We start from the raw sequence: 24299 nt of genomic DNA, 5'->3' as shown, positions 1-24299 counted from the left end.
AGTAAAAAAGAAATTTTTCATGTCACAAAAAGGCATGGTTATAAACTCTGCTAATTGCTTGAATGAAAAGAGTAGGATTTTATGAAAGCACCTAACTGTAGTGGGTAACTGAGCTAGGAACCACAGAGCTTTTCTGCCTCAGTGGGATGTGAGCAGACAAAGATTTAGAGGTGGGGTTGGAAGTGGACATCAGGCTAATGGATCTGCAGGTGGGAAAGATCTTGGAAACATTATAATAATGGAGGAGCTATGTGTCTTCTGTGTAAAGAGCTGTGGGCAGAGTGGCTCAGAATAAGGATAGATCAACAGGATAGTCATCTTTTAGGTCTTTGCAGAGCATGGGGGGTTGGTTTTTACTCTGAGTATAATAGGATGTCGTTATTAATGCCTTTAACTATTTTATGGCATGGATAGTGACATTAGCCAGTGGATGATTTAAATATCCCCATGCTCTATGTAAATCAAATCCTGAATTAAGAAGAACAGATTAGAGCTGGAGAGATGGCGCAGAGGTTAAGAGCACTAGCAGCTCTTCCAGAGGTGATGAGTTCAATTCCCAGCAACCACATGATGGCTCATCAACCGTCCATAATGAGATCTGGTGCTCTCTTCTGGTGTACAGGCAAAACATGAAGGTAGAACACTGCATACATAATAAATAAATAAATACATAAATAAATAAATTTTAAAAAGAAGAAGAGATTAGGGACAGGAAATATCAGCACTTAAGAGCACTTGTTGCTCTTGTCCAGGACCCACGTTGTATTCCCACCACCCAATTGCCTGTAACTCTTGCTCCAAGTGATCTCAAGCAGTCTTACAGTCTCCTCTAACACTGCACTCACACATAGCATGTGCACACATAGACACAACTGCACACATATAAAAGTAAAAGAAGAAATTAAAGCCAGTGGGGTGGCTCAGAAGATAAAAGTACTTTTTTATTCAAGCCTGAGGAGCTGATTTTGACCCCCAGAATTCACAGTGGAAGATAAGAACCAACTCTTAAAGAAGGTTGTTCTCTGACCTCCACATATGATCAATGACATGTATGCATGCAGAAACACATACACACATTAATAATAATAATAATAATAATAATAATAATAATAATAATAATTTAGAGAACAAATTATTTCTTGACAGGGCCATTATGAGCTCCTGTCAGGAAAAATAATCAGTGGATGTATTAGAAGAGGCAAAGGTACTTTGAGAGAGAATAGTGGCAATAAAGCTAAATAGATTTTTTGGCTATAAGAGAGAAAACAGGATTTGGAGAGTATTTGGAATCTGAATAAGGATATGGAAAGTTTAGAGCCATTGGACCTTGAAGTATGATGGCAAGCAAAACAGAATATAGCTAAAAGATTTAAATTATCTCATTTCGAAATTTACTGTAAGGATACTTTAGTCAATGTTTGGCAAATAGAGTTTTAGTTCAGTGGTAGAACACCTCCCTACAGTATACAAAGCTCTGAGCTTTAAGAAAGACTAGCCATATAGGTGAATGTAGCAGATGAGTGGAGAAATAAACCCACATACACAGTTTACTGATTTTCAACAAAACTGTCTTAAAAATTTATGTAGGGTAAAAAATGTAATTTACAAAAATTAAATTTGAATATAATTACATTATTTCCCCTTTCCTCCCTCCAACCCTTCCCATGTACCTCCCTCTTGCTGTCTCTTGAAACCATGACCTCTAACCTATTTATCTTTAATTGTTGTTGAATAATTAATAATAATACACTATGCTAAGTCTATATAATGTTACTTGTGTGTATATGATTTTAAGGAGGTATTTATGGTGGATTAAAAGAAAATGGGTCCCCTGGAGAAGGGGAAAGTGATAATATCTGAGCAAATTGGGAGCATGGGAGGAGGGGAGAGGGAGCTAGGAGAATGAGAATGAGAGAAGAGGAGGGGTGAGGAGGACATGAGGGAGCAGGAAGGTTGAGTCGGGGGAAGAATAGAGGAGAGCAAGAAAAGAGATACCATAATAGAGGGGGCCATGATAGGTTTAAAGAGAAATCTGGCACTAGGGATATGCCCAGAGATCTACAAGGATGACACCAACTAACAATCTAAGCAACAGTAGAAAGGCTACCTTAAATGCCCTCCCTTGATAATGAGATTGATGACTGCCTTATATGTCATCCTAGAGCCTTCATCCAGCAGCTGATGAAGCAGAAGCAGACACCCACAGCTAAACACTGAACTGAACTGGAATCCAGTTGCAGAGAGGGAGGAGTGATGAGCAAAGGGATCAAAACCAGACTGGTGAAACCCACAGAAACAGCTGACCTGAACAAGGGGGAGCTCCTGGTCCACAGACTGAGCACTGGGAAACCAGCATGGAACTGAACCAGACTCCATGAACGTGGGTGTCAGTGAGGAGGCCTGGGAAATCTATGGGTCCTCTTGTAGTGGATCAGTACTTATCCCTAGCATGAGAATGGACTTTGGGATCCCATTCCACACAGAGGGATGCTCCCTCAGCCTAGACACACAAGAGAGGGCCTAGGCCCTATCCCAAAGGATATGACAGACTCTGAAGATCCCCCCATGGAAGGCCTTACCCTCCCTGGGAAGCAGAAAGGGTATGGGATAGGTAAGCTGTTAGTGGGGGGCAGGGGAGGAGGTGAGGGAAGAGGGAACTGGGATTGTCATGTAAAACAATCTGGTTTCTAATTTAAATTAAAAAGGGGGAAAAAAGAAAATGGACCCTAAAAGGAGTGGTGCTATTAGGAGGTGTGGCCTTGTTGGAATAGGCATGTCTTGTTAGAAGTGTGTCACTGTGGAGGTGGGCTTTGAGGTCTCATATTTGCTCAAGATACCATCGAGTGTCTTAGAACACTTCCTGTTGCCTGCTTAAGATATAAAACTCCCAGTTACCTCTCCAGCACCATGTCACCCTGCATGCTGCCATGTCTCACCATGATGGTAATGGACTGAACCTTTGAACTATAAGCCAGCCATAATTACATGTTTTCCTTTGTAAGAGTTACCATTAGCATGGTGTCTCTTCACAGAAATGGAAACCCTAAGACAGTATTGAACAACCAATTGGGAGGGTGGTGGTGAGGCTCTTCCTTGGGAAAAATATTTCTCCTGCTCTCAGCTTTTTTTAGTTGCCTATGTCCTTTATCTAGAATTGAGACCCTATGGGATTTCCCCTTCTGTGTTAGCATGTCCATTAGTATTGTCCTTCTTCAGGACTTGTTTAGACAGCCATGTTGAGACTTCATGGGTGTTTCTTCCATGATAAGTCTAGGAGGAATAAATAATTTTAGAACTATTAGATATCCATACAAAGAAAGAATCAACATCAATGCATATCTCAAACCATATATAATAGATCATGTCTCTAACATAATATCTAAAACTATAATACCTCCAGAAGAAGAGATTGAAGTATGTGGCCTTGAGCTGTGTATTAATCCCAGAATTTAAGAGGCTGAGGTGAGAAGATTACCATGAGTTTGAGGCCATATTGAGCTACATAATGAGTTACAGGCTAGCCTTGACTACAATGTGAGAACCTGCCACTTTGACTTAAACAAAATTAGTAAATATAAAATAAAATTTGAGGAGAGATAGAGAGGATATTGGAGGAGTTGTAGGATGGGAAATCGTAATCAGAATATATTGTATGAAAAACTCTATTTTAATATGAGCAAGGGAGATCAGGACAGCTGAACCAAGCTAATGGAAAGTCCTGGACTCTAGACATACAACTGTGGAGACTCCAGGGAACTGAATGAGGCCCTCCACATGGGGGAGACAGATGTGAGGCTTGGACTATCAGAGAGGTCCCTGGTAGTAGGACCACAATACAAACCTGGTACATGAGCTAGCTTGTTGGAGCCCATTCCCTATGGTGGGATGCCATGCTCAGCCTTAGTGCATGGGAGAGGGGCTGAGCCCTGCCCCACCCTATTGTGTCAGACTATGTTGACTCCTCATGGGAGCCCTAACCCATGAGGAGAAGTGGACTGGGGTGGGCTAAGAGGGCAGGTGAGGGAGGGTGGGAGGAGGTGAGGATAGTGGGTAGAGGGTGGGAGGGAGAACTGGGATTGGAATGCAAAATGAAATCAAAAAAAGAAAAGAGAAAAAACCTATTTAAAATTTAAAAAGAAAATTTGTTAGAGTATAATTTTATAACAATCGTTTGAAAAAAACAATCATTTGAAAATGAAAAGAGAGCTACAGAGATGGCTCAACAGTTGGGAGTACTTGGTACTCTTCCTCAGGACCCCGAGCTTGGTTCCTTGTGCCCTCATCTAAAGGCCAACAACCAATCACCTGCCACTCCAGTTGCACATACCCAGATACATGTATTCATAATTAGAACAAAGCGAAGCCACTGGCTAGAGGAAACTATCAGAAATGTGCTAGAAGTCTGATATGAGACATAGAACAAGAATAAGTAAAGAAGAGCCTGCAAGATAGTTCAGCACGTGAAGCATGGGCTGTGCGAGCCTTGTCACCTGAGTTTCATCACCACAAAGTCACAAAAAGTTCAAAACAGAGAACCGGCTCTGCAACGTTATCCTCTGACCTCCACACGTGTGCCGTGGTGTGCATATACTTACTCCCCATCATCCACTGATAACAGTTTTTTAATTGAAAAGAATGTATAAAGAAGCCTCACCATTCAGTAAGAAGAAAGCAAACACTCTTCCACCACCAAATGGTCAAAAGCATGAATAGAAACTCAATGCTGAAAGTATGGGAATTGCCAGTAATGACATGAGAATTTCTCAATATCATCTTCTTCACCACAGAAAGACAAATTAAAACTACACCAAGATACTTCTACACAACTGCTAGAATGGTTCAAATTATAAGACTGCCTAATGGAGCTGGAGAGACAGCTCAGCAGTGAAGGATAGTACTGCTCTTGCAGAGGGTCAGTTTCCAGCACCTACACTGGCCCGCTCCAGGAGATCTGACAACTTCTTCTGGCCTCAGTAAACACCTGTGTTCACATGCACATACCACACACAGACGCAAGCACACATATAAAAATAAAAAGGGAACATTGCTCAGGTTGATGGCTTCTGAGGGAAATAGAATTATTTTTCTTCAGGGATGAGCTCCCTAAAAGGTTGTCCAGGCTCTACACTCTACACCATGTACATATAGACAACACTAATTGGACTCAATAGAATATATATGTACACACACACACACACACACACACACACACACACACACACATATATATATATATATATATATATATATATTATATATATCGTGTGCAAATTATATGCATTCACATTTGGAAGATTAGATACTGATGTGGCCCCAAAATACCATGTGATATGATATGATTCTTTCTCTTAATGCTGGACAGTGGCAGATACTGGCATCTCCCAGACAGTCATATTGCAGAGACAGAAAAAGAAAAAAAAAAACTAATATGCTATAGTGAACTGGGTGGCTGAACTAGGATGTTGAGTAAAGCCTATCAAATGCATTGTTGGTTGTGGCATTTTCAACTTACAATGCCATCGTCTGGAAATGCCATGGTAAACTGAGGAACATCTTTGTAGACTTCTATTATAGAAGATGCAAACTCAGTAACTCACAGAATGGTCCATTTTGGTGGTGGTTACACTAGTGAATAATTATAAAAACTCATCAAATTGTATCTTGAAGAAATTCAAGCAGTGTAATGTATGGTTGTAAATTATACAATCATAAATTTAATTTCTTTACATTTTTTTGCTTTTGTAAACAAATCAGTAAAATCTTTCTATAGTCTGTGTCCATAATTTATAAGAAGAATTTATAGACTTGGGAGCAAACTAATTGTCTAGCCAATAGAAAGCTAGCAAAATAATAGAGAAGAGACAACATTTCCTGCATAGCTGCTCTGTGAGCTTCCTGTGATGAAGCTGGTCCATTTAGTCCTCCCAGTAATTCTATTAAGTAGTCACAGCATCAGTATCTCCATTTTCCTAGTGAGGAGGCTGAAGCCCAAGAACACCCAGCTGGTAAGTGTAAAAGGTTGAAAATGAAGTACCTTCACCTACAGAGAATTTCTTCCAAGTATGAAACTTTAATAACAAATACAAAAAGTAAGTGATGTTTTTCCACTGGAGCCTTCAGTACAATATGACCTCAATTTTATGACTGCATATTGAAGGCACACATGGGTAGATTGCTAATCAATGGATACAAATAAAGATTATCTCCGGTTGATGAAATTATATATGATCTCTTTCCTTCCTCTTGCATTTCTTTTTTTCTGTTTTTTTTTTCTTTTGAGACAGGGTTTCTCTGTGACTTTGGAGTCTGTCCTGGAATTAGCTCTTGTAGACCAGGCTGGTCTCGAACTCACAGAGATCCGCATGCCTCTGCCTCCCAAGTGCTGGGACTAAAGGCATGCACCACCACCACCCAGCTCCTCTTGCATTTCTGTATTTACCAAAAACCATCCAACAAGTATGTGTTATATTGCATTTATCAATGAAAATTTTGACATTTTAAAACTATATGTGGGTTTTAAATATTTTAAGTAGTCTTTGGCATTATATAAAATTGCGAATTTTTTGCCGTTACGTCAAAAGTTCATTTCTTGCACACTATATATCACAGTAAAGAGTGGAAAGTGTTGAGTTATCCCTGGCATGTTGCCTATTTTATAGAATAATTTCATACATTGCTACTCATAATGGCGTGGCAGTGGGAATTTTAGCAAAGCTGGCTTTTAAGCAAGTGCTGCAAACAACATTATGACAATCAACTTGTTTTGCCATGCATTTTAGAAAAGAGATGGATTAATTGAAAATTTATATGCAATAGCATGGGAGTAATTACACGTAGTAAGCCAAATTTACTTATGATAATAGACTTAATTGGAAAATTCTTTAATGTACCATTTTAATAAGGGCATTAAAGAAATTGGGAAATTTGAAGAACATCCAATCATTTCTGAATTATAATTGTAAATGAGTGCAGATGACCTAATCTGCTTACGTAAATGATAATTATTAATTTAGCAATTGCACAAATGAGCTCAAAACATGGACTGCAATAATTACTATATGAACCAATAACTTCCTTGTCTGCCATTTACACAAATGATTAAATTATATGAGGAATGTTTTCTCTATATTTTAAGAGCTAATGTAAATTTAAGAACCCAGGGAAATTATTAGTGTAATTAAAACTAATAAGTATACACAAATATGGAAAACAAACAGCTGGATTTATAAAGCTTGAAGTCCTAATATCATGCATCTTTCATTGTAGCCCTAATGAATAATAAATCACTAAAAAAAATAACACCGCTTCCTGTAGTAAGTTACCATGTACAGTATTGATTTTCTGGAGCATTTTGCACTTCAGACTTGTCCTCAAGAACAATATTTTCTCATTACCTTTCACCACCGATTAAGTTTATGTTTTAAAAATACAACTATATATTGTCAGTTAACCAATGGCATTAAGTGGAAACCCGAGGTGATATTCAAAACGTCGTTAAAAGCTCATGACGTTTATTTACAGGAGCAGTGATTCACACTGAATTTGCGCAGACCGATGTTGGGGGAAGGGAATGTCAGAAAATCGCAGCTATTTATGGGTTAGCAAGGGGAAATTAAGCACAAAATTCTCTGTCAGTTAAGGAGTAACGGAGCCCAGGAAGTTCTGCAAATGAGGCAGCGGCAGAGCAGTTGTTCTGGAAGCAATGAGCCTGGACTGTTTGCTAGGTGAGGCATACCAGGGAGCTCTCTGGCCTGTCACCAGGGCCTTCAGTGTCCCTTTGAGAGACAAGGACTCTCCAGGAGATTTCTCCCTGGGTAGGCCTCTGGAGCAAGGCTAGGAACTTTAAGGGGCAACACTAGAGCTTTTACCCCTTTGTGTGGCTTTGTGTCCCACCTGCTTTGGAAGGGCAGGAGAGAGTAGCAGGCCAAGCCCTCAGTAAATCAGAAACAAGAAGAGCAGCAGCTACTCCCATGCCCCGCAGCCAAAAGAGGGGTATGGGTTGAGCCTGCAAAAAGGTTAGGATAAAGGTGTGGCCTACAAAGACCCATTTGAGTGGCAGACTCAAGGGCGTCATCACGGCTGTGGTAGTCACAGCCTCTGTGACCAGCACAGCTGCCCAGAGCCCCAATAATTCCATGCCCCCCTTATCCTCATTCAGGGCTTCTATGTGAGGGTTTTGGAAATTAATGAAGTGTCTCATATCTCGTATATATGAGCTGACTTTGTTCAGCATCTCAATTTCCTTGTTTGTAATAAGGTTACAATACAAGCTGTTTCTTTCAGAGTTGCTAAAACAGGCATAGAATGCCTAGAACTATCATTAGCCTATGTGTTTATCACTCAAGGAAAACAGATAGCCCAGTAGAAACTAAAACAAACAGATAACATAATTTTAACTCCAATGCGCATGTCACCTTCAGACAAAAAGAAAATTATGTAGCGTGCATGTCAGGTTTACAAACTATAATATGCACAGAAATCGTCTGAGGATCCTTGGAACTCAAGTTTTTGATAAAGTCTGACACTTTGCCCTTCTAATAGGCTTCCAATGATGTCAAGACTTTTAGCAGTAAGCGTTAGAAGAATGTATGTATAGCAAACACATCCCAGGCACATCAAGAGGGAAAGGTGCCAGCAAACTCAAAGACTCCCACCCGTACATCTATCTCCTCACTCTTGCAGTCAGCCACTGCCCTAGTCTCTGCAGTAATCACTGCCTTCCTTTCTTTTATAGTTTTGAGCCTATACCTATATCCTTAGTGTAAATGACATTTGCCTATGTTTAAAATTCAAGGAAATGAAATGATAATATGCACAGTCTTTTGCAATTTGCTTGTCTATGAATCTTTTTGTTAGACTGATAAAAAGAAACATGAATTGTTTGTCTTCACTGTTGCAAAATACTGATTTTCATTACTTACATTTTTTAATTTTGACACATGTTATTAATAATTTGCTGTTTTAACTATTCTAAAATTTCAAATTGACATGTAGCAATTGTACAACTCTGTGAGGAGCAGTGCGCTACTTTGATATATGCAAACAATGTGCTATTGATAGAATCAGGTTTATTACACTGTATATCTATTGCTTGAACCACTTGGCATTTCCTTTTGTTGGGGAAAAATGTAATCCTATACAATACACCTTTACCATCTCTCTACTGTGCCACAGAACATAAAACCCTGATTCTCCTATCTAACTGTATGTTATATCTGATTATCATCCCTTCTCTATGCCACCTGCTCCTTAGCACTGCCAGCTTCTGGTGTCCCCGATTTTCTCTCTAGTTTTACAATACCCACCTTTTTTGATTTTTCAATGATGAGTGACAACATACAGCATTAATTTTATGAACCAACATCTTGGCCATCCTAACATTACAGCTCTACAGCACTGATTTTATTTTCAACATTGTACAACGGTATCCACTAGCTGTTTCTAAAACTATCTCATTACTTCTGACAGAGACTCTGTAAACATTGATAGTTCCCAGTTCCCTTCTCAAGCCTCTTGCCACTTTTAAACTATATTGTGTCTTTATAAATTTACCCATTGCAGATATTTTACATATGTATCATCATAGGATAATTTATGTTCTTCTGTCCAGCTTATATCACTTAAGTACCAGCAGCAGCATAAACAGTTAAATAAAAAAATGCCATGGGAAATGTAGAGACAGAGAACTGAAGGAACACTATACATCAGTGAAGTCTACTGAATTGTGAAACCTCCCACCCACAATAGTAGAATACATATTCTGAAGTTCCCACAGGGCACTGTCCAGGGTACAGCATGAGTTAGGCCACAAAAGAAGCCTCAAGTAATTTGAAAAACCATTACAGTCTATTGCTATTGCCCTTGATTGCTTCCCAAATATGGAAGGCAAGTCCTATTGCTGAAGACACCATGTACTACAGACACAGGGCCCAGAGGCCTTTGAGCTGGAACTGACCTGAACTCCTCCTCCCTGAGAAACACAATGTACCATGTAAGCTTGCAAAGGAGGGCAAATAGTCAACAGTCCTATCAAGCTATGGTGCCTAGGAATCACAACAACAGCCAGCATGGCACAATAGCCCTAAGTGTGCAGTAGTGGTATGCATATCTGGCTGATAACCAACAGGTCTGCAATTGGATTTCAGACCCACTCAACAAGAGGAGAGGGAAATCATGCCTGGTACCAGAAACCTAGCCAACCACCCAGGGAGGTTGAAGTGATACTTCCTGGAGGAGAACCTGCAATTGCCACTTTACTAAACCAGCATAATCCCTAACTATATTATCAGTATTTATCCTTATACCCATGTATCAGTGTAGTCTTCATCCCTCGGCAAGGAGACTTCTTCATGCAACAAATGGAGAAAACTACAGAAAACCACAACCAATCAAAATGTAGAGTTCCAGAGCCCAGTCCTAATTGATGCATCTGCAATACAACTCCTGCACCGACGGTTCAGGGATCATTGAAGATGAGGGGGCAAAAATATTGTAAGAGCCAAAGAAACAGGGAGTTTGCAGTGAGACTGCTTCCTAATAATGTCAGAAGCTCTATTCAAAAAGTCTCACCAACCTTACTGCCTGATCATTAGCTGAACAAGGACAACAATAGAGATGCTAATATGGGTGGGGGAAATCCTAAAAGGCCTTAAACCTAGACAAAAAAAAAACTACAGGCAACTAAGGATGCTAAGAATGGGAGAAATAGTCTTCCCCAGAGAAGAGCACACCAATTGATTATCCAATACCAAATGGTCGGCCCTGAAAACATACATACAAGTAACATTATACAGACTGAGCAGGTTTTACTTACATATTTAGGAGTGTGTGTGTATGTGATGAAAAAAGAGGTCATGAATTTGAAACAGAAAGGAGAGGTATATGGGATGGTTTAGAGGAGGAAGGAGAAAGAGGAAATGATCTAATTATAATCTCAACTCCTCCTATCCAATGGGCCTTGCCATGCTGGTCATTGTTGTGGTTCATAGATTCATAGATAGATAAAACTATTGATTGTTCTTCTCTCTTGGCAGCTTGCATGGTGTTTCATCATAGCAATAGTAACCTTAACTAAGACAGTTTTGTTCATTTTCTTTAGACAAGGTCTCCTAGAAAACCTTGGCTGTCCTGAAACAGGATACATAGACCAGGCTGGCCTTGAGTTCACAGAAATCCACCTGCCTCTGTCTCCCAAGTGCTAGTATTAAAGGCATGTGCCACTATGCCTGATCTGTAGTTTGGTATTTTACATTTAAGCCTATAGTCTACTTCAAGATGATGTTTGGATTTAGAAAGAGATAAATGAAGGTTCCTCTCTTGTCCATGGATATCCAATTGCCTTAGCACTACTTCCATTTGTATTTTTATTAAAGTTGGATGAAGTCAAAATTAAAAACAAGGAGTCCCATTTCAAAATCCACTCAATAACCCTTGTATCCTAATTTTGAAACTTTTACATCATCTTTCAGGGACTTCATTAATATCTTTCTTTTTATTTAAGGTGTGTGTGTGTGTGTGTGTGTGTGTGTGTGTGTGTGTGTGTGTGTGTGTGTGTGTGTGTGTGTGTGTGTGATGTTATATATGGAACCCAAGGCCTTGTCTATGGTAGGCAAGCCCTCTACCACCTAGCCATATCTTCAGCCTTAGGAAACCATTTCTTCGCTTGTGAAATGGAGATGATGCATAGATAACTTTAATCACAAAGTTAAGTGAAATAGTATTGTCTCTAGCATGTGGTAAAAGAGAATGCCATCTATAGTAGTTACTAAAGCTTTGCTATCAACTTTGAAAACTGGCAAAGTCAGTAGAATCTACAGCAGGTAAATCAGGTCTGCAGACATTTTGGAAATCTGTTAAGGGATCCATAAAATGTATCTGCTCTTTGTAATGCAAGGTTATATATACACACATGCTTAAAGACATCTAACACCCTATTCCCACAGTGAGACATTATAGAATGTTTACATCCAGTACAGAATCTCCAGAGCTGGAAGGCACATTAAACATCATAAGGTATGCATTGTCAAGATGCAAGTAATGGCAAGGGCAACCCCATAGGCACTGATTAAAGCTTACTTTGTACAAGGCAGTCTTATAAGAAAACAATCAGATATCTTTCTTCTCCATCTTCACATAGTAATATTCTTGGAAGGGACCAGAAGAGGTGATGGAGCAGGCTGGGTTTGTGTATCCTTTCTGGGTTTTTTTCCTCATTTGTTTTCAAGTGTGGATCAATTGTTGCCCCTTTAAATGCAAAAAGCAAAGCAACTGAGTGAGGTGAAGGTAGCCTTTCAGCACTTGTATAAATGCAAAGTGGATGCTGAATGCTGCTTGAGGCATTAATAAACCCGCTGAATGAGGAGAGTATTTGTCATAATATGCAACTGGACAGTTAGACTACATCAGGGAAAAGAAAGCCACGATATGACTAAAACTCTGTGTTCTTGTGACTGTGGTGGCAGCTCAGACGCCAGCTCCACACCTGGGTTCTTGACTGTATCACTGTTCTGAAGAGCTTTTTGGACCCATCGGCTGCCGTCCTTTCCCAGCCATGAAGCCTCTCTTCTGTTTTCTACTACCACCACCTGCTGTCCTGTTCCTACCACACAGAATCTCTTCTTCCCTTTTCCACCGAGAAATGATCGGACTGCAAGCCCACAACAAGGGCATGTTTGAAGGGGTTTAAGCAATCGCCCAACCTTTGAACGCTTGACTTTTAAATCACAGACTTTAAAAAAAAAGATTTGCTGTTTTGATGCCTTTAAGGTATCTTTTTTTTCCCACTGTGGCAAAAGGAAACACTAGTGTGGGTACACGCTTATTTGTATTTGCAAATGCTTATGTAACATTCATTATATGAGAGGCACTCTTTTAAATATGCGAACGATTGTCTTTTTTATTCTCATAACTTTATGAGACAGGTTCTATTGTCATTTCTATTTTAGAGACGAGGAAAGCAAGGCACAGAGAGCTCAGAGAACACCAAGGGCACTAAAATGTATCGTGCCATGGCTTTTAAAAGCATATGTCCAGGGGAGTTGCACATATGAACTCACAGTGAATAAGACTTCTGGAAGCTTTAGCCAGACAAAATTCCTACATAGAAGGGAGGAAAGTGGGCGGGAAACCCCACCACTGAGTGAGGTGCTTTTGCTATTTGATAGCTGCTAGGAGAGGGAGAGTCACTTTTCCTTAATGATGTGCCTGCCCCCTGGCAGGTCAACCACACTCCAGGGCAGCCCCCACTTTCAAGACTACCTGGGCAACATGAAGCAGATTCAATGAGGAAAAAATATAAAACCCAAAGCTGGGTGGGAAAGGGTGAGTAAAATATAGTTTCAAAAAGGCTGTCTATTCCTGCCTGGGGGAAGATCATTTCTCCCTGTTATGTTGACATCAGCCTTGGCTTTGTGACCCATGATGCCTTACTCCGTGAGAAGAGCCCTCTTTTTCCTCCACATGTATGTGTCTTGTGACACATGAATGTAAATAAAATGTTCTGAGATAAAAACCAAAAAAACTGTCTGAGGGCTCACTACTTTTCTCCTTCGCCCACAAGACCAGCAGTGTTGGAGAGGGGAATGTTTCTTCAAATAGGATCCCAGAATGAATACTGATAAAACTAGCTGAAGTCAATCCAGAAAAGATGGACAGCATGACTAAGCACTAAACTTTTGTCTTGTGAACCACAGAAATGCTTGGGTTATTTGATCATGCATCTGTCATCATTGGCAGTGCTACAAACAGCTGCCAGATTTCAGTGGTATGTGGCAATAAACATTTCTTTCTTGCTTTCAAGTTGGTGGGTCCATCGGGGAACTAAGCCCCACACATGTCATCATACAGTCCAAGATGGAAAGCCAGAAGCTAGCTATCAGTGCCGTGTCCTCATACACAAAATGCAATGATAGGATTGCAAGAGGGCGTGTCCAACTGCCCAAGCATATAACCTCTTACATTAGAGAACACAAATCACTTGGCTCTTTGAATGGCTCCAGAAGCCATTCACCATAGTGCAAAGACAATGGTGTGGATATACACTTCAACTACTGATATAATGAAGAATTGAAACTAATTATTGAATATGCCAGATTGCTAGATATGGGATTGTCACTATCAATAGGCAAATTCAAATTTGGACAGTTTGGTTTTCTTTATCATTACATATAAAATTTTTCTCATTAAAATTTTTATTTCAATATGTAACAACTATATACCTTTATTGGATCCATTGTGTGACCTCTTTTGCTATGTTTTGAATCAATTTATACTACTTGGACAAAATATTGGGTTTCATTGAGACTTTTTTGCATACATATAATATACCCTTTATAATATTTATCTCCTATTATGTTCTCTTGGCCTGCTTCTCCCCCAGACCCCATCCTCTTTCCATATAGTCCCATTTCTACGTCCATGTCTTTTAAACAAAATCTGGATTCTATATTTGAAAGAAAACATGTGATACTTTTCTGTCTAAGCCTGGCTTACTTCATGTAACATGACAATCTGCAGGTCCATCTATTTCCTGCACGTGACATCATTTGCATTTTGTTCTTCTTTATAAAACTCCATTTGTGTGTGTGTGTGTGTGCACTCGTGTATGAATGCGTGTATTGGTGGATGCATGCATGATGCATCTATAGCCTGAAGATTATCTTTTTGAATATACATATAAATGCCATAAGTGCTCGATCTTCACATGTCTGTCACTACAGCTCATACAGTTTGATAAGTTAGATTTTATTTTGTTTTGTACGTAAGCATTTTATAATTTCTTTTTGGATTCATTGATTTAGAAAGTATGTTTTTTTAAACACACACGAAGACATATAATAAAACTCATTTTGTATGATAACTTAACATTTTTAAAGATGTGTATTCTTTAATTTCTATGTGTGTCTGAATTTTCCCCAATAGTTTATTTTTTAATTTTATGACACGCTGGATAGACAAAATGTTTTATGATTTTTCTAGCAAATTGATTCTGAAATTTGGTTATGTAACATTATTTAACCTAACAATGTTCAATATTATGGAACCTACCATGTACACTTGTGAAGGCTGTATAGTCACCATTATTGTGGAGAGTAACCTATGAGTGTGTAATAATTCTAGTTTATGTTTGGGGTTCTTTAATATCCCATTTTCTGGTCACCTTCTATCTCCTTATTAGAGACATTATTGAAAGTGGGTATAAATAATCTCCAAATAGTGTAGTTAAGTTGTATCCTTGTCCACAACTCATTTTTCTCCTCTCTTATTTGAATGATAGTTGCATAAAACATTAATTGTAACTGTGTTTTGATGATCATACAATGAATGAAGTTGTAATGTGTATGACAGTAATATTACAGAGGTGGGACAGCAAGGAGGCATTTAAGAGAAGTGTTTTTTATGTGCAATTGGAATTTTCTTGCTATTAATCTAAAATAGATTATTAGGACAAGATATTGTTTTCAATTCCAGGGCAGCCGCTAAGAAAATAAGTTTTTAAAGGTACCATAAAGGAAATTGCATGTGCATTAAAATAGTACAGAAGAAAGCACATAACATAAAAATCATAAAAGAGTAAGAAATGCAAAGCGTCTGGAAAGCAAACAGCAAATGGAAGATGAAAATCTGACCTTAGCACTAATTAGACTAATCGACACACTGTAGGTTGATCATAGGCTCCTATTAAAAGGACAGAGGTTGGGCAGGTTGATTCTAAAAATTGCATGCTATGATTATGTTCTCTTTACAGAAATACATTTTAAATTCAACAATGCTAGAAGGTTGAAAGTAAGAAGATGAAAACAAATATACCATGAAAACAATGACAGCAATTAAACAACAACTACAAAAAGCTGTACTAATTATCAGTCATAATATATTTTAAGAAAAATATCAGGCTGGGGCATGGTGGCACACGCTGTTAATCCCAGCACTCAGGAGGCAAAGGCAGGCTGGTGTCTATAAGTTTGAGGCAAGCCTGGTCTATATAGTGAGTTCCAAGCCAACCAAGACATAGTGAGACACTACTTAATGCAAAAATAAAAATAATTAAAAGCTAATTTTTAATTTTTATTTTCAAAATATGCATATGACAATTACAGTTGGTCCTTCTATCCCATTGGTTCTTAACCTGAGGTGGTCAAACAACCCTTTCACAGGGGTCACATATCAGATGTCCTATAGATCAGATATTCACATTATGATTCATAACAGTAGCAAACTTACAGTTAGGAAATACTAAGAAAATAATTTTATGCTTGGGGGTCACCACAACATGAGGAACTGTGTTAAAGGGTCACAGCATTAGGACGAAATGAGAACCACTATTCTAGCTTTTGTGCTATTTAAAAGCATAAAACAATAAATGCTATAAAGATGAAAATACTGTCAAGCATTTTAAACAAATGGATGAAAATGTGACACCATGAACAATGAAGGAAAGGGAAGCTGTAAGAAAGGGAAGACTAAAAGAGAATCACAAGACAGTGGCATTTGACACAAGACAGACATAGTTGTCTCTGCTTTAGAGTAGGATTCAGTGCAGAATCAGAGGTGGTGATATTGCAAAACAGACCTCTGGAGTAGATTTACTGGCTTTCTTTTATAAGCTTATAGTTTCTGTTTACACAGTCAGAGAATTCTTTTTGAAGAATATGATACTGCCTCTAGCTTGTAAATTCCTTGAGGGCACAGGCCGTGTCTTATAGATCCTTGTATCTCACATAGCATCTAAATAATTACTAGCTGTGGTAGCAGTGCTCAATAAATATCTGTGGAAGGACTGACTATAGAAATGGAAGGCTATGAAGTATTTTCAAAAGCAATAATAAGGGTAGTTAAACAAAAATCAAAATCTATTTTTGTGAATGTTATTTTAGGTCAATCATGAATCCATATATTTCACAATAAATTGAATTTACATTTTGCCAATTTGCATTTATTTATATATGAATTTTTATGTTTTTGATATGCACCGAAATGTTTATTCCTCTTTTGAACTTTAAACTGTATTTAATTTACATTTCTCTAGAACTTCATTATGAAATTTTTAAAGCTACAAAAAATTTAAACATATATAGCCTTTATTTAGATGTATCAGTTGTTAATACTTGGCCCCATGGATCTTTTACAGCTATTAAATAATTAAAAAGTGGGGAACGTGCCAGGCTCTAGATTTGATCCTCAGCACTTGAAAAACAATTCAAAAAGTGCTGAAGCTTGCATAGAAAGCAGCAAGGATGATTTTTCAGCTCTGATGAAGTCAAACCTCACATATTTCTAAGACTTCAGGATCTTTTATTAGAGACTGGTACACTTCCTCCAATTTATAATTTTAAGAAGTCTGCAAAAAAATATAATTGATGAGATCTGGAATATCCAAATAGTACAGTCATTGATGAAAAATGTACTGGAAACAGCATTTCAACATTTGCAAATAGTGTAAGTAATTTTTACAGAGAAATACTTTTTTATTGTTGCTACAAATCTCTTAGTAAATTATATTCATAAGTACAACATAGAAATAGTATTCTTTTATTCATGATGCATCTTTATTTTCAATTTTTAAAAATAAATATGTGATTTATCACAGTACCCAGCACAAAAGCTTTGCATTTGCTTTTCTATTTTTTTCTCTGTTATAGGGGGAACTTAAGTTTGTAAATCTTGAATTGAGTGTGACATTTCTACTCTGCATGTCAAGGTTGAACTGCAGGTTAGGTAATAAACATTTGAAACCACAGTATACATAACCTGGCAACTAGCCACACATTTGAGCTGGTTCCCTGCAATGCCATTGTCTTTGCTCACAATGAGTTTCCAGTTTTTTATAACATAAGACTAAATGTCAGACTTTACAATTTTTAAACTTTTTTAGAAGTTTCTGTCACTTGAACATTACCCCAATAATTCATATGCAAATTAGGTTACTAACCGTACTGTGTCATATTGTATTTCCCAGTTTTGAGGTATGAAAGGTATGTTTTAGTCTTCCTGTTTTCTCTGAGTGTTTCTGCATTGTTGCTCACTTATACTTAGCAATGTTCTTGTGAAGTTAGTGTTAGTAAGTACTCCACCTATTTTACATAAAAGGAAACTGGATCAGAGTTTTAATGGCTTACCCAGGGACAGCCTCCCATGATCTCCAGGACAATCTAGTTTTTCATTAGAAAAAAAACTATACTGCAACTTATAAATCAAATGTTCAGCTGAGACTATCCTTATGCTCTGGGCCGGCAGCACAGTGGGTAAGGAAACATTGTTAAGAAGCAAAAGACAGGTGACTGGAGAGATGGCTCAGCAGTTGAGAGCACTGGCTGCTCTTCCAGAGGCCTCGGGTTCAGTTCCCAGCACCCACATGGAAGCTAACAATTGTCTGTAACTCCAAAATCTGACACCCTCACACATACACACAAACAAGTCACCAATGCAAATAAAATAAGTAAATAATTAAATAAATAAAAGTTTTTTTTTTTAAAAAAAAAAGCTAAAGATGAAGAGAACTCTGGAAATGCAGACATTTCTCAGTATGCTAAAGGCTGCTTTGAGGAAGAGGCTTATTTTATTACCTCAATAATGTGGATTTTTGTACCTCAATAATCCACATCTGTAAAATAAAACAAAGATCTCCATTTCATGGGTAATAACTTCCTTAACTGTAAGAATTGGATGAGTTTTTGTATGAAAGATTGTTCAAATAGTGCGTGGAATATAGTGGGGAGACTTACTATAATGGTAGGCTTGTACAGCAGGAGCTATGCTATGGGCTGGAAATGGTAATAATGAACTGAACGACTTCATCAGATTTGGGGAACTGGGTATTTACTGAGTCCTTTACACGTGTCCTTTCACTTAACAATGAAAACAATTATATCCAATCTGCAGGTAAGAAAAGCGGTACTTTCAGGGTGAGGGCTTTGTTGTTGTTGTTTTGGTTTGGTTTGAGATTTTGCTTTAAATGATATAGACAATAACAGTGGTTGAGGGATTTAAATGCATCTGGTTCCAGAATCTAAGGCTTTTCTTTCTTTCTGCCTCCTTACTCCAGATATGTGGGAAGTGATACCATCTGAAGCTTCCGAGGGTGCTTTAAGCACGAACTGAACACAGCTCAGGGTTTTTTACCATTGATATTTGCCCTGAAAACTAGCTCTAAAATATGTGTTTGTTCAACTTGAACATTGGAAGTGAGTGGGTGGAATTTAAGTATTCTGAGAATTCTAGGAGATGGTATTTATTTTGGGAAAGGAGCAAAGATTCAGTGGCTGAACAGCTCCCAGAGATCAAGAAAGCAAATGGCTTCAAATCCAAACCTGGAAGTGACCTCCTAACTTTCCTCATCTGTTTTAGCAGGAGATTGAATCAACTCAGTCTTCAGATTATTTGCCAAATCCCTCCATTTCTTTCCATTGTCATTGTCCTGGTCAGGGTCCCGTTCATCTCCCATTTGGATAAAAATAACACCACTGAGTGGTCTTGCTTACTTCATTCTTGGCCCTACAGCTTGTTCTCAGGAAGAAAAGAGAGCAATCTTTGAACATACATACCAGATCGTGTCACTCCTTGACTCAAAGTATTTCAGGGATTCCCCATTCTCAAAAGACAAAGACAAATCCTTTTCAAACACATATAAAATTCCCACATGGATGGTGAAGCAGCTGTAACACCCTGGTCTCCCTGAAAGTCATACTTCTTCCCTATATACCATGCTACAAGCAAAGGAATGGAGTGCTAGCTATCTGCTAAATTCTGTAACCAGACTGCTTGGTCTTGACCATGTAGCAACTTGGTAACTTAGACAACTGACTTGGGATTTTTGTACCTCAATAATCCACATCTGAAAATAAAACAAAGATCTCCATTTCATGGGTAATAACTTCCTTAACTGTAAGAATTGGATGAGTTTTTGTATGAAAGATTGTTCAAATAGTGCATGGAATATAGTGGGGAGACTTACTATAATGGTAGGCTTGTACAGCTGTCTTTCCAGGATTTATATTTTGTCTAGAATATTCTTACATCAGATCATCATTAGGAAGCACCTTTTCAACCTCAAAACCACAACATAAATGCCATCTTCACAAAAGCACCCCAGAAGCTGGACAGTGGTGGTGCACACCTTTAAACCCAGCACTCAGGAGGCAGAGGCAGACAGATCATATATCTGAATTCGAGGCCAGCCTGGTCTACAGAGTAAGTTCTGGACAGCCAGTGCTACACAGAGAAACCATGTCAAAAAAAAAAAAAAAAAAAAAAAAAAAGCACCGAGAACTTCCTCACCCCAATGCAGCCATCATTATTAGAACACCTGATTTCCTTGTCTTTGTGACAATCATGACAATTTGTTAAATGAATAACTGCACTTGTTTTCTTAGGAGCTAGTTACTACAGTAGAATTCCGTTAAAATGAGACTTGCCGTCTGAAAGGCTCTTGGTGACACTTACTAGGGTAAGAATCAGAAGCCTGTATTTTAGGACTCTATTTTTATGTTCCTCCCTTGTTTCTTCTTACTGATTAATATAGTTCTTTTGGAAAATGTCAGGTTTCCCAGCTGTGCTAAGGGCAAGGGTAAGGGGCATTTTGTACGTTAGCTGGCCCTGAGTCACAGGAACTAGAAGAGAACATGAGTTTGGCATTGGGAACCTAAGGGAATGGCCCCAGTAAAAATGAAGACCAAACTCTGAGGACCAAGGAGAAAATCCTATCCTTGTAGAGCTCCTGAGAAGAACTGTCATGGCTCACTGGTAACTGTTTTCATAAGGAATGTTGGGCCTAAATAGACATGAGGGTTCCTCACACAACTGGTGCTTAGTAACTAGCTGTAGGGTATATGCATGACTTTCCCACTGCATGCCATGCCCTGTGCTAGCCCTGAGAGCCTGTTATCTTATGTGGTCCTCACATAAACTCTGTTTTGTTTTGTTTTCAATATGCACTGTTGGATATTAAATCCAAGTGGATTTGTACATACTGAACAAGTGCCATATGATTGAACTTCACCTCCAGCTCCAACTCACATGGATCTTTGGTTGACCCTCTCTCTCGGGAAGACCCTGAGGTTCCCAGAGGCCCCATGGCTTTCCTGAAGTCACAGAGCCAGAGTATGGGGTTTATATTCATGTCTGTGACCTTAACAACATCCCTGTGAGATAAATAATGAAACTTTATGATCTCTTCTGACTTAAGATTGTCTTTTACCAACTTCATCCAACAAGAGAACAGTTTGGGGTCTGCAATGCGACTCCTTGATAGATAGAGTGCTTGCCTCGCATGTATGAAATCCCCAGATCTGCCACACACACACAAAATGTTTACCTCAAAATTAAAATACAACTCTGTTCTGTAAAAACTATTCCTCAACTGATTGCATTCTTTGTCCTGAGAAAACATCTAACAGTTTCTAGGTCTAATTTTGACACAAATAATTGGAGACCTGTTGTGACTCACATCTTGTGACTAAGGAGTAAAGAATGTTTAAGTGTCCTGGAATGTGTAGGGCAGTTTTCTCACAAAAAGGAATAGAGCCCTAAATGTCACTAGTGAAACGTCTGAAAACTTCTGATGTAGAAAAAAATGTTTAAGGTCAAAAGGAAATATGTTTCATTGAAAGAATGTGCCAAAAGGAATTCACGTTTTGTTTGAGGTATCACTTTATATTTCCCTCTTGTAATGTACTATTTCAAAACTTCAATGCAAAGTACTTTTTTGTAGTATTCAGTGTGGGTCATTGTCAGCTAGCTTTTCTGAAAATTACCATCCTCTAAACAAAATGAAGCAAAATGTTAAACTACAGGACTGGCCACCCAAGATTTTGCCCACTAATACGTTCTTTACCCCCTTAATTCCACATTGATGCAGGGTGGTAAACTGAGTTCAAAAATCTGCCTGAGGTCATGACTCTGGGTCAATCTTGACCTCTTACTGCTGTCTTACAGAAATAGCTCCTCCAAATTCCGTGGATATTGGGGTCCCAGTTATGTGAATAGTGGCTTCAATTTTGAATAAAACTCTTAAGCCACAGTCATATTTCCTTTCGCCTTTGTGTTGAGCCTGTGTGAAACAAATGAATGCATTAGCACACGCAAGAGCAAGGAAGTGAGACTGGCTCTTCTAAGCTAGTCACAATGTTTTCCCAGTATTGTAAATTCAGGGCACAGTTTTGATGACCAGAAACAAATGGTTTGCTCCAACTCATCCTAGCACTCTTTTCTTTTTCCAGAAGTTTGACTATAACTATTGCTTTGTTAAACTTTATGAATCACATTTCAAAAGAGAAAATGCCACTCTAATCCACGTTCTATTGATGACAGCAAGATTAACTGATGCCTCAAGCTCATGTCTCTCCCACAATGACTAGCCAAGTATTTGGAAGTGTTGCCCAGGGATCCACAGCTCATTAAAAAGATTCATGTTGCAAATACGGATCTGGAAACCTATTGGCTTCTAGAACAAATACAAATAAGCAGATTATGTCGTTTATCCCCTCTCTCTTTGTATGTGTAGCTAGAGGAGTATGAAATAGAATGTGATATAATAGATTTGAAGGAAACAGTAACATATAGAAACGCTGCCTGAGAGATGGTTATTTTTAAGGAATCAAAGTGGCAAGAAAAGATTTGCCTGAGCTTGAGACAAGCAAAGTAAGACCCACCTGAGTAGAAAGATTTACTTTTGGTAGGTAAACATACTAGTTTTATAACTAGGAGGCTGTAAAATAGGGTGAGTGTGCTAATTATCATCCTATTATTCATTCTTAAACACTTAATTTTATGTCATGCCAATCTTTTTTTTTTTAAAGACAAGAAAGACTTTATAAAAGGGGCTATGTTTAAACCATAAATATTTGACTCGGTGTTCATAAGTTTAGTATGCGTTTCCATCATCACAACATGCCTGGTATGTGTTCGCATACTTGAGGTGTACATAGGTGTTTGATTTTCCTTTAGTGTTGATAAAAGCAGGATTTAAACTAACAAGGGAGACTAAGTTATAAAAAAATATGTCATTGAGATTTTAATTGTTGGGGAACCTAACTACTGTAAATACAAGATATGCCCTAAATGCTTTGGTTAACTCCCATCCTTCACCTGTGTAATAAAGGACGTAGGTATTTCATCACTGGGACCAGCAGGATTGTGTTATCCTGCCTTGCACACCTGTTTCAGCTGAAAGACAAAATAGAAAACAAATTATGAAATAAGTACCCTTTCTGCTTATTGTGCACCCTACCAATTTTGCTTTAGACAACTGGCCTTTTGTCAAAGTGCTTAGTTATATCTCCCTGTGTTTCAGGGATAGCCCAAACATTCTCAAATCTCTCTGTGCAAAACCAGGTGTGAAACTCACACTCCCTTGCTACATTCCTCCAGAGCCTCTAAAGAGAGAGAGAGAGAGAGAGAGAGAGAGAGAGAGAGAGAGAGAGAAAGCTCTGCAACTTCCACACAAATCACGCCCCTCTTCTAAGGCCAGAATAACCCAAAGCAGCAAGTTCAAATGAAAATTTCATTTAAGGTTCAGTTGTGCAACCCCCTCTATCGTCCCCCAAAGGTCAGTATGTTTCTTGGTTTGTTTGATGTCTCTACTTAAGTCCCAATGAGGAGAGATACAAATCAATTGTTTTATATGACACAAAGTGCACACAGTCAAAAAAAATAGAAATATCTCAACTGGCCAGGGCAGGAGACTGTGACTCACAAACACACATCCACGCACGTGCCTGTACACGCCCTCCCCCCCGCCCCCCCCCCGCGCGCGCGCAACACACACACACACACACACACACACACACACACACACACACACACACACACACACACAATCTATAAAGCCTGGTGCCTTCCCTTCCCTCAGGCTGGCTTTTTCTACTCTTTTCTGCCTAGTTACAAGGTTGGGGGAAGGGACCAGAGACAAAGTTCGAGGAGCATTCTTTCTTAGCTCAGTAGCCAGGGCTAGGAGCTCCGGGCTTTCATTCCCCACCCCCTCCCCTCATGCCAGGAAGGGCCTCCTCACACATTTTCCTCTACCTAATCTGTTTGATGCCACTGTGGACTCAATTCCTTGAAAGAAGTCGTCCTGCTATTAAGTGGAAACCTGTCCATAACAGGGGGAAAGGGTAGTGAGTATGGATGAGGGGGCAGGCAGGGGAGTAAGGAAGCCGGGCCGGTCATGACAACTCACAACAAAAACGATGGTTAAATTACATTTAATTTTTAATGATTCATAAAGAGAAATGACGACGTTTTCGTTTTCAAAGAATGTGTTCCTTTCTGTGGGCGTCTTGCCCTCGCTGTCTTCCCCCCACCCC

General features: G+C 38.8%; 1 pseudogene; it reads right to left on the bottom strand.

The window, feature by feature from the left end:
• Positions 1-19441, bottom strand: part of LOC113837788 — a 143643-nt pseudogene extending 124202 nt beyond the window's left edge.
• Positions 19442-24299: the final 4858 nt, after the last annotated feature.

This window comes from Cricetulus griseus, chromosome X, assembly GCF_003668045.3.
Source record: "Cricetulus griseus strain 17A/GY chromosome X, alternate assembly CriGri-PICRH-1.0, whole genome shotgun sequence".
NCBI lineage: Eukaryota > Metazoa > Chordata > Mammalia > Rodentia > Cricetidae > Cricetulus > Cricetulus griseus.
The sequence above is the reverse complement of the archived record's forward strand: the minus strand, read 5'-3'. Positions and strand labels throughout refer to the sequence as shown.